Genomic DNA, 18,719 nt, shown 5'->3' with positions numbered 1-18,719 from the left:
TGTGGATCATGCACAAGGACCTGAGCCTGCCACCATATCTCTTCCAGATTGTGATTAGCGAGCAGATGAAGAGAACCAGATAGAGGGAGAAACCCAACCTACACTTAGCCAAATTCTGCAAGCTATATATCAATGTACTGCCTCAGTCAACTCAGTCAGAGAACGGTTAGGGGGGCTTACAGAGGAAGTGTTGCTGCAGGGTCAAGACCTCCAGAAGATTAGAGATTGAACAACTGCAGCTGAAGGTCGAATCAGTGATTTGGAGGACAAGTTACCCCCACTGTTTGCCAAAATCTGCACAGTTGCCCGCACAGCAAACGCCACGAGCGACAAAACAGATGATATCGAAAAACGTCTATTGCCCAATAACGCAGTTTAGATATCTGGGGCTCACTAACTCTGCGGAGATAACAAGCTACTGCCACTTAAATAAATTTCCACTACTGTCCTGGTGTAGAGACAAGGTTAAGCTGTTGTCCAAATGATGGTTATCAGTTGTAGGTAGAGCCAACCTGATAAAAATTATTCTGATGCCCCAGCTACTCTATTTTTGTCATAACACAGCAGTGCTTATCCCCCTCAAGATATTTAGATTTGTTAATTCCATATTTTGTGCACTACTTTGGAAATCAGGGCCTGCCAGCCTCAGACTGGAACAATTACAGAGATCCAAGGATAATGGAGGTTTAGCTGTACCAAATCCCTGGCTGTATTACATGGCGCTCAGTTGCAACAATTGATAGGTGGTATGAGTGACACAAACAGTGAGGAGGTTGTGCAGCTTGATTCTACTTTAGCAGTGGCATTACATTTTGTGGGGGCTTAGACTCTCCCAGAGGCCTTGGAGGCTCAGCATACCCCACGTATAGGTTAATACATAAGATCTGGTCTAAGGCCAAACAACTACAGCAGGTGTCAGGATTTACCACTTATAGCCCACTTTGGAGTAACCATACATATCCAGAATTGGTAAAGTTGCAGGCCACAGGCAGGTGGTGAGTATATGGTATCATTCATCTTCGTCACATTTTTAGTAAACCTTTAACTCAGCTACAATCATGTTATAGGCTTTTGCATACTATGCATTTCCCCTATCTGCAACTACAACATGCCATTAGGGCGCAACCCTCCCTGGAGACACCTACCTTATCTCCAACCCCTCTTTTTAACATGATATGGCAATCCACTTTCACCAAAGGGTTCATTTCTAGAGGTTATATGATGCTGTAGGGGGAAAATCTGGATAGATTCCCTAACACTGCAAGGGAAAAATGGTAGAAAGTTGTAGGTGTTAAAGATGAGGATCATTGGTCTAAGGCCCTGGAGTCTGTACGCAGGAGCTCGTTGAATGTCACTCAAGGGTTGTCCCAGCTATATATTATATTACGAGTTTGCTGAACCCCCCTCAAACTGTTTAACCACTTGCTGACCAGCGTTCCTCTCCTCCACGAGATCACAGATGCCTCGGCTCTGGTTGATCTGCTCTCACCCGTTACATGACGCTAGGGTCCCAGTTTTGCTGCCAGCTTCGGATCAACTTGGTAGGTTAGTCACTGGGACACTTCCCCACTATTTTCTTCCTGGTTTACCGTCTCCTCACACTCACTTTCCTTGGGCCAGCACCCCTACTCTTTCATTCACGATCTCACTTCACCCACCTTTCCCAATCTTGGACCTTTGCCATGACACACTGTCACCCATTTTTCCTTAATCACCTTACGGTTTTTGCTTTTTTCCCCTCCTTTCCTTTTTCCTCCTCTCCAGCTCACTCTCTCTCTACTCATTCGGGATCCCTATTTCCATCACACCAGCCCTTCCTACCTGATATACATTGATGTATGTCCATTACAATTGGCAGCATTATGCTACTTTCTTACTACTAATTTACTTATATATATGAGGTTTGGAAGGTACATTTCCCTATTGCACATTCATCACCTACCTACCATGGACCCCCCTCTCTGGTTGCTATTATATTGGGACCCTTCAGCTCCCGGGTCAGACATGACACGCCGCTGTCACACAGGAGTCCAATCTTTCCATTTGAGTTTCATTGATTTGTGAGTATCTAGTACTCCCTTGAGTTCTCATTATTTGACTGAACCTTTTTTATTTAAAATCTTATTCTTACTGCATACTTCAACATATTGTCCCTTTATAGATATACCTTGAATACACTGATCTCTGAAGAAGGGAGATGTTTCTCCCGAAACGCGTCAGAACACGATGTTATATATTCTACTGTTATGTCATCCCAGTATATTATTTATGCTATGCTTGAAACCGAGTGGTTACACCAAGATGTCTGCCAATATGTGATGTAATATTGCTCATGTTGTACATTATCCACATTTTAGCTATTGATCTACATCATGTGCCATTGAGCACATGTTACTATTTTTACTTTTACAACCTGTGTATTATTATGCAATAAAATCAAATATTGCTTTATTCATCGATTGTTTATTTCATTGCTCTCCAGCCACTAAGCACGTACCTCATACAAAGTCCCGCGGGCCAATCTCTCTCGTTTTTATATGAATTTTAGGATGGAGGAGTGCTTTGGTGGGAACCAGACCATTTTCCCTTTTTGTTTTTCCCTTTTTGTACTTGCTGACCAGCCATCATAGTTTTACGGCGGCAGGTCGGCTCTTTTACCTGTACGTCGTTTCACAGGACCACTAGCGGGGGCACGCGCGCATGCCTATTCGCACAGGGGAAGCTGATCAGCAGGTCTGGCAGCCGCGATTGCCGCTGGGCACCCGCGATCGCTCCCTGTGGAGACAGAACGGCAGTCTGTTGTTGTAAACACGGCAGACCGCTGTTCTGTCAGTTATGAACACAGGCATCCTGTGTTCCTCTTATTTACGAACACAGATCTCTGTGTTCATGCAGCAAGCCCATCCCCCCCACAGTTAGAAAGCACCCTCTAGGGACGCATTTAACCCTTTGATCGCCCCTGGTGTTAACCCCTTCCCTGCCAGTGTCATTAGTACTGTAACAGTGTATATTTTTAGCACTGATTACTATAGTAATGTCACTGGTCCCCCCAAAAGTGTCAGAAATGTCAGGTGTCCGATCTGTCCGCCACAATGTTGCAGTCCCGTTAAAGATCGCTGAACGCCGCCATTACTAGTAAAAAAAAGAAAGAAAAAAAATGAAAAATGACATAAATCTTTCCCTTAGTTTGTAGACGCGATAACTTTTGCGCAAACCAATCAATGTACACTTATGGGGATTTTTTTTTACCACAAATATGTAGCAGAATACAAATTGGCTTAAAATGATGAAAAAATTAGATTTTTAAATTTTTTTTTTTATTGGGAATTGGGAAAGTATAAAATATTGTTTTTTGTCGCTCTTTTTTTTGTTTAAAGCACAAAAAATAAAAATCGTACAGGTGATTAAATACCACCAAAAGAAAGCTCTATTTGTGAGGAAAAAAAGGACGTCAATTTTATTAGAGTACAGCGTCTCACAACCGTGCAATTGTCAGTTAAAGTAACGCAGTGCCATATCGCAAAAATAGCCTGGTCATTAAGGGGGTAAATCCTTCCGGTCCAGAACTGGTTTATATAGGGCTTCGTCCCGATCCCTTGTGCGCAAGGTGCAGCAGAGATAATGGGGATCTCACATACCTTTTGTGGAGATGCCCAAAATTGCAAAGGGTACTGGACTAGTTTAGTGCGCACCATTAACAGTACCTTTCAATTAGACATATCCCTTGCCCTAAGCCATGTCTGCTGGGTATTCTGGAGGATGTCATATCAGATGTAAATGTCAGGAAAGCAGTATCCATGGCCTTATTCCAAGCTCGCAAGCTGATATTACAACATTGGACCTCACAGTTCCCCCCCCCCCCCCAAAACCAGAAATGTGGTTAACTAATGTGGGAGTAACATTAATGTATGATCACCTTATCTATCAGCATTGGGGCAGCCCGACTAGTTTAATAAGATTTGGGGATGTTGGCTAGCTACTCCAGGTCTGGCCCCATTGGACTTAGTCTTGGATAAAATCTTGCTTTGAGGATGATATGTTTATACTCTTTAGAACACAACCATCAAGGAAGGGGTGGTATAGGGGTATTATTGCCTTTCATATAAGAGTGTACATTTATAGGGAGTTACGACAGATGATGGCGTACTCTGCTTGGGTTGACATCTATAATGGTTTAAGTGACATGTAAGAGTACCACTGTATTACAATTTCTTTCAATGAGCTCAGTGACAATCCTCTCCGGAATGTTAACTGTTTTTGTACTGTTTATTGTTTCTTAATAAACTTTTTTTTCTCTGATTTAAAAAAAAAAAAAGAAGTTTGGAGTTACCAAAAGAACAAACACACATACTCGCCTTCATGCTGCAACTGTCCCACTTTGGCTATAAACCTGAGAACTGAGAGATCACATGACTGCTGTCCTTGCAGTAGTAGATGACTGGTATAGTGATCTATTGTTGGCTGATTGCAGCCAGGAATAGATTACTACAAGAAGTGTTCTGCTGCTGCATGGGGGGTGGGTTAGAGCAGTTCCCATAAAAATCCCCCATAAAGAAGAAAAAATGTAATAAAAAAGGTAAAAAAAAACAGTGCGTGAGAATGTATGGACTGAATTAAAATATCCCTTTTTCCCCACCGAATAATTCTCAAGTCACAACAATGATGTCAAATAATCTGGATGACATTTGTGTTTACTGTGCAAGTGTCAAACACTCACATTAGGCCAGCCATACACAGTTCGAATCTCAGCAGGTTCAGCAGGAACTGGCCAAGATTCAAACCGGTATTGGGTCGGCTGAATCCCAGATAGCAAGGATAACTTGCCACAAATTTGTGGCAGCGTTGAATTGTAAGTCTTGTTAACTTGCTGCACATTTTCACTGGCAAGTTGTACACTTGCAGAGCACCTAAAGCACAAGTTCTAGTTGACACTATTCCATTTGCATGGCAAGTCTCTAGCAAGAGCAAAGTTGCAGTGGTGAGTCTACAGCAAGAGCTCTGCAAGTCACAGTGACCAGTGGCATCTCCAGCTTTCATATTTAGGGGGGGCACATGGGGGGACAGGGACAAAAATAGGGGGGCATACTATAAAATGCATATATATATATATATATATATATATATATATATATATATAAAATTGCATTTTTTAGTTGGCCCCCCTACTTTGAGGAGATGCTAATTGGCGCAGAGTGGCGTTGTGCCGAACATGCGCATTAGCTCCCCAATGCTTTTCAGTGGGAATGCATTGGATCGGCTGAAATCATCAAATTTGCCAGGGGATTAAAAGGTAAGATTAACCCTTTAACCAACCGGAAGAGGGGGGCTGGCATGGGGGGGGGGGGGCATTCCAGCAGTAAAGGGTCAGGAATAGTGTCCCTTTAACTATACATATCTAACTTTCAAATATTACCAGATAAACAGACATTATAGTATAAAGCTGATATTAAATAAGGAAACAAGTACACATAAAATAAAGTACAATGTCACAACAAATATGCAGTATAATACTTTTACAGTGAACCACAAAAAAAAAAAAAAAATGTACTTAAATTTAGTAATTCACATAAATATAGGCTTACGCATGAATATTTATCGATTGCTGCAAACCTGCTAACTACAAGATCCATATTTATTTGGGATGCAAGTCTGGGCTCAATTGCCAATGTGGCAAGACCTGAAAGCCTTTTCTCAGTCATTGCTGTGCGTGGCTATAGTTTTATTAAAATTAGTGCAGAAAAGCTTCTTTCAGATGAGACACTACTGACTGGCAAAACACAAGTTTTTACATAGCCGGTAAAGCTCAAGGAATGAAATAGAGTTAGTGCCGGTTCACACTGAAGCGGCACGACTTCGGGGGCGACCTGTGAAGTCGCGTGCACTGCGACTTCAGCACAACTTGCACGGACTTCATAAAATGAATGTCTATGCAAGTCGCTTCAGGTCACCCCGAAGTATTACAGGACCCTTTTTCTAAGTCGGAGCGACTTGTGTTGCTCCTATTAGAACGGTTCCTGTAGCAGTCAATGGACCGCGACGGTGCGTGACTTGTCAGGCTGACCAAGTCGCCTGACAAGTCGTACTAGTGTGAATGGAGACTAATGCCCCATACACACGTGCAGATTATCTGCAGACTTTTGTCTGCAGACTTACCTTTTCTATGTAGTGCAAGGGCCTGCCGGATTGCATACAAATTGAAAGTGTTTAGGTTTGACCTCATATTATATGGTTTTGGTAAGTCTGCAGACAAAAGTCTGCAGATAATCTGCACGTGTGTATGGGGCATAAGGCTCCAGAAAGTTAGTGAACTCAAGAGTTGCTTCCAGCTTAATGGCATCTGATGATTTTTTTCTGTGTAGGGTTAGCATTGCCTGCTTCAGCCCAATCTCCAAGTTTTCTATGTTGCAGGAGTAGAATTTGGCATTGGTAGCAATTTCTCAAAATTAAGAAATTAATCAGATAGAGGATTCAGAGACTGTACACCTTCCATGATTTTCAGAGAATCTTTTGAAAAGTGAGGATTTTAGCTCTGAATTTTTTCTGTCAAGAACAACATACATGAACATTTTAATGAAATCATCTTTTTTAAGAAGTTGCTGTTGATGTCTTACATTTTCCAAAATGGTGCTATTTCTTAAGTAGAGAGGAGGCTGGTGATCTCGCTTCTTGGAAGGCGGTTCGGAAGAATCATCATTTGATGCTGGTATTCCACACTTGATGCTCAGTTGGACTGCTTCTGCCCAGACACTTTCTATTGTTCCAGAATTAGCAGAAGCTTCAGGTCTTCTTTCTGGATTGTGCACTTCTTCAAGCTCTTGTATAATTGTTCGCACAAGGAGGACAGCCAATGCCAAGTCAAGATCTTTGACTTGTAACATGTTAGAGAGCGTTTGAGTCCTTTTTAGTGTGTTTTAAAAAAACACAAGTGCCAGAATGAAGCCAAAATCAATGAACTGGCGAATAGATTTTGCCTAAACTGTTCTCTCAGTATGGTTCCCTCCTGCCAAAATATTAAGGGGCTTCCAACAGAGAGTCAAGTGTTTTAACCGGTTGCCGACTGCGCACAGTATATTTACTGCGGCAGTCAGCCCGGCCAGGCAGAGTGACGTAGATCTATGTCACTCGCCTGTCACTGGGTTTTGCGCCAATAGCGGGTGCGCGCCCGCCTCGGCTCGTTCACGGAGGAGTGCGGGCGTGTGACCGGCAGACCCGATGACTACGATCATCGGTACAGCGGGAGAAAGGCGGAGCGGCTTATGTAAACAAGCCGCCTGTCATTCTCCCCTGTGTAAAAATGGAGATCAGACGGTTCTACTATGTAGAACCGTTGATCTCTGTTTTTACACTAGTAGCCATGTCCCACTATAGTTAGAAGCACGCCCCTAGGACACACTTAACCCCTCCCTGTCCAATACAGTTAACCCCTTCCCTGCCAGTGTCATTTTTACAGTAACAGTGCATATGTATAGCCAGTGGCGGCTGGTGCTCAAAATTTTTGGGGGGGGTGCAAAAAGAAAAATGTTATAGGTATTGCTTCGCGTCAAAAAACGCAGTAAAAAATTGCGTGACTTTGAAGTCATGGTACAGGCATGGCACAGGTGATGGTATAGGCATGGCATAGGTGATGGTACAGGCATGGCACAGGTGATGGTATAGGCATGGCACAGATATGGTATAGGCATGTCACAGGTCATGGTACAGGAGATGGTATATGCCCCCTTTCAATGCAGTGACCAGCGTACATGCCCCCTTTCAATGCAGAGACCAGTGTACATGCCCCCTTCAATGCAGAGTTCAGCGTGCGTGCCCCCTTCAATGCAATGAACATTGTGCTGTGCCCCCTTCAATGCAATGAACAATGTGCTGTGCCCCCTTCAATGCAATGAACACTGTGCTGTGCCCCAACAATGCAGAGTTCAGCGTGCATGCCCCCTTCAATGCAATAAACACTGTGCTGTGCCCCCTTCAATGCAATAAACACTGTGCTGTGCCCCCTTCAATGCAATGAACACTGTGCTATGCCCCCTTCAGTGCAATAAACACTGTGCTGTGCCCCCTTCAATGCAATAAACACTGTGCTGTGCCCCCTTCAATGCAATGAACACTGTGCTGTGCCCCCACAATGCAATGAACACTGTGCTGTGCCCCCTTCAATGCAATAAACACTGTGCTGTGCCCCCTTCAATGCAATAAACACTGTGCCCCCTTCAATATAATGAACTCTGTGCTGTGCCCCAACAATGCAGAGTTCAGCGTGCATGCCCCCTTCAATGCAACTGTGCTGTGCCCCCTTCAATGCAATGAACACTGTGCTGTGCCCCCACAATGCAGAGTTCAGCGTGCATGCCCCCTTCAATGCAACTGTTCTGTGCCCCCTTCAATGCAATAAACACTGTGCAGAGTTCAGCGTGCGTGCCCCCTTCAATGCAACTGTTCCGTGCCCCCATCAATGCAGAGTTCAGCGTGCGAGCCCCTTTCAATGCAGAGCGCCACAGCATTGTCCCCAATCACTGCAGAGCGCCACAGCATTGTCCCCAATCACTGCAGAGCGCCACAGCATTGTCCCCAATGATTGCAGAGCGCCACAGCATTGTCCCCCAATGATTGCAGAGCGCCACAGCATTGTCCCCCAATGATTGCAGAGCGCCACAGCATTGTCCCCCAATGATTGCAGAGCGCCACAGCATTGTCCCCCAATGATTGCAGAGTGCCCACAGCATTGTACCCCAATGGTTGCAGAGCGCCACAGCATTGTCCCCCAATGATTGCAGAGCGCCACAGCATTGTCCCCCAATGATTGCAGAGTGCCAGCATTGTCCCCCAATGATTGCAGAGTGCCAGCATTGTCCCCCAATGATTGCAGAGCGCCACAGCATTGTCCCCCAATGATTGCAGAGTGCCACAGCATTGTCCCCCAATGATTGCAGAGCGCCACAGCATTGTCCCCCAATGATTGCAGAGTGCCAGCATTGTCCCCCAATGATTGCAGAGCGCCACAGCTTTGTCCCCCAATTATTGCAGAGTGCCAGCATTGCCCCCCAATGATTGCAGAGCGCCACAGCTTTGTCCCCCAATGATTGCAGAGTGCCAGCATTGTCCCCCAATGATTGCAGAGTGCCAGCATTGTCCCCCAATGATTGCAGAGCGCCAGCTTTGTCCCCCAATGATTGCAGAGCGCCAGCATTGTCCCCCAATGTTTGCAGAGTGCCAGCATTGTCCCCCAATGATTGCAGAGCGCCAGCATTGTCCCCCAATGATTGTACAGTGCCAGCATTGTCCCCCAATGATTGCAGAGTGCCAGCATTGTCCCCCAATGATTGCAGAGTGCCAGCATTGTACCCCAATCGATGCAGAGACCAGCGTGCGTGCTCCCTTCAAACTTACCTGGCGGCGGGGCGGCTCAGCTTCTTCCTCTTCTGCGGCGGGTCCTTCTCCCTCGTCTCGGCGGCGGGAATCGGCGGGCGGCCTGCTCCCTTCAAACTTACCTGGCGGCGGCGCGGCTCAGCTTCTTCCTCCTCTTCTGCAGCGGGTCCTTCTCCCTCGTCTCGGCGGCGGGAACCGGCGGGCGGCCTCTCCTTTTCTCTGAGCGGCGGTGACGGTGAGTGACTGACGCACGCACCGGCACCGCCCCCATTGCGACGTCAGCGATATCCTGGATGATGATTGGTCTAGGCTGTAGACTGGACCATTCACAGCCAGGATATCAGAAAGTGGGGGTGTCCAATCGCAAAGACTTGCGCCCAGGATACCCCCCTACCCCCCAGAAGGCAGCCAATCGGCGCCTCTTCTGGGACGTAACCCCCCCCCCCCCCTAGCCACCAGTTCCTTCAGGCGAGGCCGGCGAACCCAATTTTTTTTTGTACAACTTTATTTGTTCGTTTTGTTTTTTTTTTGTTTTGTTTTTTTTTTTTCGTTTTTTTTTAGGGGTAGGGGGGCGGCGCCCTGGCGCCCCCTATGCACGGGCCGCCACTGTGTATAGCGCTGCAGTAATGTCACTGGTACCCCCAAAAGTGTAAAAAATGTCAGTCAAGGGTCCGATCTGTCCGCCGCAATGTCGCAGTACCGCACAAAAAATCGCAGATCGCCGCCATTACTCGTTAAAAAAAAAACAAAAATGACAAAAATCTTTCCCTTTGTTAGTAAACGCGATAACTTTTGCGCAAACCAATCAAAATACGCTTTTTGCGATTTTTTTTTACCAAACATATGTAGCATAAGACAAATTGGCCGAAAATGTTAAAAAATTTTGATTTTTACATTTTTTTGGGGGGGAATTTCATATAAAAAAAGTGAAAAATATTGTTATTTTTGCAAAATTTACGCTTTTTTTTGTTTATAGCGCATGATCAAAAAATCGCACAGGTGATCAAATACCACCAAAAGAAAGCTCTGTTTGTGGGAAAAAAAGGACGCGAAATTCATTTAGGTACAGCGTCGCACGACCGCGCAATTGTCCATTAAAGTCACGCAGTAAAAAATCGCAAAAAACCCCCTGGTCAGGAAGGGGGTAAAATCTTCCGGGGCTTAAGTGGTTAAGAACAGCATTGCAGGCTGCATGTTAGCATGTCCACCTTGTGTCACTTAAATGTGTACGCTGGATATGCTTGACATTTCTTGTTGCACATTAGCAAACACTGAGTGATCGACAGAAGTACTGCAAAACACATACATCTTTTCGAGTTTCACAAAAAATGATTTTGCTGCCTGTACATTCTTCACTGTGTCCACGATGACCAGGTTGAGGCAGTGACTCATGCAATGAATGTAAAGTGCACAAGGCACCTCCTTTTTAATGCATGCTTGCACACCATTAAGCTGTCCACTCATTACAGAGGCTCCAGCATAGCATTGTCCACAGGGCCAACGCTCCCACTAGATGAACTAGGCAGCCGCCTAGGGCGCACTGCCGCCTGGGGCGCAGCCACAGCCACTGGTTCTTGCCATGTGACAGTGTTAGTCCTTTCAGGGCGCAAGGTGCATGGGCTGTCCTGTGGAGGAGGAGGAGGGGCGCTGGAAGCTTGTCAGAACCTCGATCCAACAGCTGTTGGATCAGTGGGTGGTTCCATGTGCTCCCCTCCCCCAGGTCCTCCCTTTCTCCCATGCTCTGCGGATCTCTTGCCATGTGCAGAGCCCAGATAATGGCTGCCGCACCTGAGCAGCTTCCTGATCTTCTCTCCAGAATGGACGGCCATAATGTAGTACAGCCGTAGTGGAGGACCTGCCAGAACAGGAGTAGGAGTAGAGATCATCGGGGAGACAGTCTGCCGGAGTCTCAATGTACTGTGCATGACGGTCCTTCTGCCCGATACTGACAGCATCCCGCAATGTCACTTCCTGACCGAGGGCGCCCCGAAAATCACTGCAACCACTACCAGCCGCCAGTGACTTAACACGCACACAGCCCTGATGATATGTATGCCATCTGGCATATGATTCCACCTACTGTCCCCCTGTCATCATCATTATCCTCCTCATCATCCCTCTGTTCTTGGCATCCCACCACCCTACCTCCTGTCATCATACTTTTCATCTTCATCCCCCCCTGTACCCACTTTCAGCTTCTTACCACCCCACACCCTGTCATCTTCATCCCTCCTGTAACCCACTGTCAGCTTCCTACCATTCCACCCCTTGTCATCTTCATCCCCCTATACCCCACTGTCAGCTTCCTACCATCCCACCCCCTGTAATCTTCACCCCCCTATATCCCACTGTCAGCTTCCTACCATCCCACCCGTTGTCATCTTCATCCCTCTGTACCCCGCTGTCAGCTTCCTACCACCCCAACATCTGTCATCTTCATCCCCTCTGTACCCCACTTCCCCAGCTTCCTACCATCCCCCTGTCATCATCATCCCCCCTGTACCCCACTGTCAGCTTCCTACCATCCCACCCCCTATCATCTTCATCCCCCCTGTACTCCACTGTCAGCTTCCTACCACCCTACCCCCTGTCACCTTCATCCCCCCAGTATCCCACTGCCAGTTTCGTACCACCCCACCCCAACCCCTGTCATCTTCATCCCCCCCGTACCCCACTGCCAGCTTCCTACCACCCCACCCCCTGCCATCTTCACCCCCCCGTACCCCACTGCCAGCTTACTACCACCCCATCCCCTGTCATCTTCATCCCCCCTGTACCCCACTGCCAGCTTCCTACCACCCCATCCCCTGTCTTCTTCATCCCCTCTGTACCCCACTGCCAGCTTCCTACTACACCACCCCCTTTAAATTTACTGGTGCACGTCACATATGATGGACGCAGGGACAATTTTTTTCTTCCAGTGAGAACACAAGGACATTTGTCTTTTCAGTAAAACCAGCAATGCAGGGACTTTTTTCTTTTAGTGACACCAAGGATGCAGGGACATTCTTTTTTCCAGTGACACCACAAATGCAGGTTCATTTCTACCTAAGACCCTGCTCACCCATAGTGCAGTGACCTGTGTTTTAAAAATATTCCTAAAAATGGGCATCAAATGCATAAACAAAAAATATTCCTGACAATGTGCATCAAATGCATAAACATGAAATATTCCTGAAAATTGGCATCAAATGCATAAACATGAAATATTTCTAACAATTTGTCAGGGATATTTAATGTTTATTTGTTAGATGCCCACTGTCACGAATATTTCATGTTTATGTGTTTGATGCCAATTTTCAGAAATATTTCATGTGTATGCGTTTAATGCCCACTGTCACAAATATTTCATGTTTATGCATTTGATGCCCATTGTTAGGAATATTTCATGTCTATGCGTTTGATGCCCATTGTTAGGAATATTTCATGTCTATGCGTTTAATGCCCAATGTCAGGAATATTTCATGTTTATGCGTTTGATGCCCATTGTCAGGAACATTTCAAGTTTATGCGTTTTATGCACATTGTCAGGAATATTTCATGTTTATGCGTTTGATTCCCATTGTCAGGAATATTTCATGTTTATGCATTTGATGCCCAATGTCAGGAATATTTCATGTTTATGCATTTGATGCAATGGGCATCAAAAGCATAAACATGAAATATTTGTGACAATGGGCATCAGTCAGGAACATTTCATGTTTATGCATTTGATGCCCACTGTTAGGAATATTTCATGCTTATGCGTGTGATGGCCATTTTCAGGAAAATGTCATGTTTACGCGTTTGATGCCCATTGTCAGGAAAATTTCATGTTTATGCTTTTGATGTGCATTTTCAGGAATATTTCATGTTTATGCGTTTGATGTCCATTGTTAGGAATATTTCATGGTTATGCGTTTGATGCCCATTTTCAGGAAAATGTCATGTTTATGCGTTTGATACCCATTGTTAGGAATATTTCATGTTTATGCGTTTGATGCTCATTGTCAGGAATATTTCATGTTTATGCGTATGATGTGCATTTTCAGGAATATTTCATGTTTATGCGTTTGATGCCCACTGCCAGGTATACTTCATGTTTATGCGTTTAATGCCCATTGTCAATAAACAATGGGCATCAAACGCATAAACATGAAATATTCCTGAAAATGCACATCAAACGCATAAACATGAAATACTCTTGACAATGGGCATTAAACGCATAAACATGAAATATTCCTAACAATTTGTCAGGAATATTTCATGTTAATGCGTGTAATGCCCATTGTTAGGAATATTTCCTGTTTATGCGTTTGATGCCCATTTTCACAAAAATGTCATGTTTATATTTTGGGCAGGATTTTTTTCTTATAAAAGCATTTTATAAATTAGTATCAGTGTCAGTCAGTGTCAGTGTCAATGCGCACTATTGTTTTTGGGTTGTACTACAGATACAGTACATACAACAACTAACATACACATATGTGGTATCTCTGCAATTGTCCGGAGCAGGAGAATTTTGGGTTGTTATGGTTGTAGGGTATGGTAGTAACAAGAAATATAAAGCTGAATTTTTTTTACTATTTTGGGCCAGTTTTTCTTTGTTAATAAAACAACATTAAGAGATATCCATACCCATTTACAACTAAATGAAAGCCCATTTTATCCTTAAAACAAGGTATAATTCACCTGGATGCACAAAGTAGTTGTGATGATATGTACAGTTTTACTTACACACAGGGCTGCTGTTAGAAACCTCAGGGCCCCATACAGGCAACCTGAAATGAGGCCCCATACAGCCACTGCTTCAGTTATGAATGAACACAGTGAGTGATTGGTACTGATCACTCATTGTGTTCAATCAGGAAGGGTAGGGGCTGGCAAATATTTACCTAGCCCCTCCCCCACTCTCAGTCTTGAAGGATTCTATTGTGTGCTTGCACCTGCCAGCGGGAAGAAGAGCAGGGAAGCCAGCAGCGCTGCGGGGGCAGGTGGGGCACACAGGGGGGCCTGGGCAGCAGGGGGAAATGCATGGTGCACAGGTAGGGTGATTGATGGGGTGGGGGCAAATACTAGAACCAATCCTTTTGTATGGCTCTCTTTGCAGCAACTGAAAGCCAACAGGAGGGAGAGGAGAAGATGGCAGCTTACAGCTGCTGCAGAGAGAGCCATACAGGGGATCGGTTCCAGTAATTGGCCATCTCACCCTACCTGCCCATATCTGATTTACTCTGCTGCCTTGGCCCCCCTGCTGGCATGGGCCCTGTACAGGAGGACTGGTGGTACCTCCTTATCTACAGCCCTGCTTACACATGTCAAAATTGCAAAATTGTGCTTAGGCATTTGTTTACCCTTAGACGTGAAGGGGTTAAAGCTCTATCTGTCTTAGAAAAATGATGTGTAATACAATAGTGTGAGCTTCAAATGATAAAAAGTATGTGAAAAAATCTCTCTGGGTATCAAGGGGATTTGGGGAGAAAATGCTCTGGGATTTAAGACGTTAACAAAGTATACAAATTTGAGTCTAATAGAGTTGTAATTGTGTATTCATCCAGCTCCAGCATTTCTGAAAAGCTCACTTTGATATTTAACTACCAGACCTGGTAACACATTTTCCAGTGACATATGTGAGCTGTAACAGAAAGCCAAAACCCCAAATTACATACCTCAAGTTTATAGTTCTCTGGAATAAATTATTTTTTTACCAGTTTACTACAGAAATTCACTTTCTGCAGGGTTTCCTGGTAACTGTTTAGACATCAACCATGCCCAATACACTATTTACTGACATAAAATCCCGGACGAATGTTAGATTTCCTTTTACATGGTGTAAGATTAGAATGTCTCTGTATGCTGTGCCATAAATCACCACCAACATAAACATACCTGTTAGCAGAGTTGAATGAATGTGTGACTAGCTACCTTGGATACATTGTATGGTTATTCTTGGCATTATGTTTTAAAGGCAGCTCTAGCTAATTGTCTAGCTCTGTTTAATATCACAGCATAGGCTAGCAAAGGAACATTGCAAATGTTATTTATTAGTTATGTTGTTCCACAATGCTAATATTTAAAGCTAATATTTAAAGCCCAACCTGGGCCAGTTGATAACCTTCCATGGCTTCCGTTACCACCTTTATGCTGTCAACACCCAGATCTATCTCTCGACTCCGCAACTCACCTCCTCAATCTCCTCTTGCATCACAAACTTGCCGAGTGACAAATCAGTATGGATGTCACACCACTTCCTCAAACTCAACCTAAGACTGAGCTTGTAATATTTCCTCCTCCCCGATTCCCTCCACATGACTTTACTATTGAGATCAATGGCACAACCATTGGTCCTTCCACACATGCCAGGGCGCTGGGTGTAATCCTCGACTCTGATCTCTCCTTCAGCCCCCACATCCAATCACTGGCTAAATCTTGCCGCCTTAACCACGGTAACATCTACAGAATTCACCCCTTCCTAACAATGGACACTGCAAAACAACTTATTTACTCTTTGGTTATTTCCCACCTTGACTACTGCATTTCCTCCTCACTGGCCTACCTTTACACAGGCTATCCCCCCTTCAGTCTATCATGAATGCTGCTGCCAGATTAAACCACCTTACTAACCGATCTGTGACTGCTTCCCCTCTCTGCCAATCTCTTCACTGGCTTCTCCTACCCCATTGTATAAAATTCAAAATACTAACCACAATATACAAGGCCATACACAACATTACCCCCAGCTACATCACCAACCTTATCTGCATATATCTCCCAAATCGTCCTACCCGTTCATCCCAGGACCTCCTGCTCTCTTGTTACCTCCTTCCACGTTCGCCTCCAGGACTTCTCCAAGGCCTCTCCCATCCTCTGGAACTCCCTGCCCCAGTATGTCCGGTCAGCTCCTACCCTGTCTGCCTTTAGGTGATCCTTGAAAACACACATATTCAGGGAAACCTATTCCACCTCCACACCTAAGATCTTGACTTGAGTACCCTCCATCAGATCATCCCCTGCAGCCACTATTTTTTGTACCACCTCCCCCTCCCTATAGATTGTAAGCTCCATGAGCAGGGCCCTCATATTCCTTTTGTGTTTAACTGTATTGTAAATTGTGCTGTCCCCCTTTTTTATTGTAAAGCGCCGCATAAACTGTTGGCGCTATATAAATCCTGTATTATAGTAATAATGTCAGAAAAAAAAATCCACCTGTGTGCTACCCTGCCCTACAAGGGCTTAAATTTAAGAATAAAAAGTTTGCTGTATACAGTATATTGCAGCTTACCAATTGTAAAATGTGGTGGCTGCATCAGTTTATTTATTTTTTTAGGTTTTTCCTTTGCTTTTACCTGGTGATCTGGCCAGTAAGTCCTTTTTTAACTTCCCTAAACAAACCAAGCTGTCCTGCAAAATTGACAGTAAGGCCCCTCTGCAAGGGTGGAGCGATCAGATCCGCCTGTCAGTTTTTTAGGCGGACCCGATAGGACTATCCATTGCCCTCTATGGAGTAACGGATGTCAATGGACATGAAGCATGTTACTGGTCAGATCACCGGGTGAAAATAAAGGGAAAAAAAAAACTAGTCCAACCCTCACTTTGAAGGACTGTTAAGTGGCAAAATTGGTTTAATGCCACTTTAAATGTTCTTTATGTCTAGGGGAGAGGTGAGATGCTCTTTCACCTATCTTAAATCCCACCCCATGCTTGCCTCCTCTGCCGGAAGCACTGGTCTGTGAGCAGAGTCTTGGCATCATCGATTATAATACAGGGACATTAAAGTGATTGTAAAAGCTTAACTTTTATTTTTCTTAATAACAAACATGTTATACTTACCTGCTCCCCCCTCACTAGCGGTGACTGACAATGGCTCCCACTGCTGTATCTGGATTGAGATTGGGTTCAGGTAAATATAAGGGGGGGGGGAGCTGCACACTGAAGGTTTCTTACCTCAATGCAGAGAATGTATTAGGGTAAAAAACCTTCAGACCTTAGGACCACTTTAACCCTGTATTGTATGGTAAGGAGTCAATGTGACTCATGCGACTGGAAAAAGTTGCAGCACACAGAGCAGGCTGCAGGGGAATGGTCACAATGCTGGAGTTACCCTTCTGGAGCGAGAAGTAAGGTAGGTATTTACACCTTAAAGTAAAACTGAAGTCTAGTTTTTTAAATTTAAAAATAACAAACATGTTATACTTACCTGCTCTTTACAGAGCAGCCCAGATTCTCCTCTTCTCGGGTACCTTGCCAGCGCTCTTGGCCATTCCCTCCTGTCGAGTGCCCCCACAGCAAGCAGCTTGCTATGGGGGCACCTGAGCTGAGCCGCAGCTCTGTGTGTCCATTTAGACACGGAGCCGTATTTTCGGCCCTGCCCCCCTCCCTCTCCTCATTGGCTCACCGACTTGACAGCAGTGGAGCCAATGGTGCCCGCTGTGTGTCTCAGCCAATGAGGAGGGAAAGTCCCGGATAGCCGAGTCTCTCGTGCAACATCGCTGGATGGGCTCAGGTAAGTATTAGGAGGGCTGAGGGGGGCTGCTGCACACAGAAAGTTTTTTTTATCTTATTGCATAGAATGTATTAGGATAAAAAGCCTTCTGACTTTACAACCACTTTAATCTTCAGCCATGAGACTAAATGAGCATTTAACCCTCGTAATGCAGGGGGCCCCAATGCAAGGGTTGCCTTCTGAATTTTCCTGGAGTTGGTTTTTAAAACTGTTCAGTACACAGACACGAATGCTTGTTAACCAAGAACTGGCTACATCTGGATATTGTTTTAATATTCTGACATTTCCCTGAAGACACTTGTCAATTACAATAGATGTGAGAGGTTTCATTTAAAATGTCATCCTGATATAGATGTACAGTGTAACTTGTAAGGCAAACTATTGGCTTACTTTTCCCCATGTATGAAGCAATATTGCTTAGTATCAAAGCGTTATGAGTCTGCATATGAGTGATTCAGCTGTGTTTTATTTGCATTTTTCAATTAATTTAAAAAATATATATATATTTTCCATCAAAAACATATTTCCAATCATATGACCATTCGAATAAAAGTTTATCAAACTAAGATTTCCATGAATTCATCTGTGTTAGTTAGTTATTTACTTGAGTAGAGATGTTTTGGTGAATTTGAGAGAGTCTAGCCCCTTCTCTGGCCACCCATTTGAATGACATGGAAATGAGTCTCCGTGTTGATTTATTATTTCTTTCTTATAACTTTTGTAATGGAAACGCGACCTACACTGTGTTTGTGGGCTTCAATCAGAATACTGCTTCCTTCAGTTTTGAACATAGATATCAGATATTCTAGCCGCCCCCATACAAAACTAGCCAAAAATAGCTGTTTCAAGATCTGGAACATTTTATTGATCAAGA

The sequence above is a fragment of the Pelophylax lessonae genome, assembly GCF_965119305.1.
Source record: "Pelophylax lessonae genome assembly, chromosome: 4".
Taxonomy (NCBI): domain Eukaryota; kingdom Metazoa; phylum Chordata; class Amphibia; order Anura; family Ranidae; genus Pelophylax; species Pelophylax lessonae.
This window is presented reverse-complemented; position numbering follows the sequence as displayed.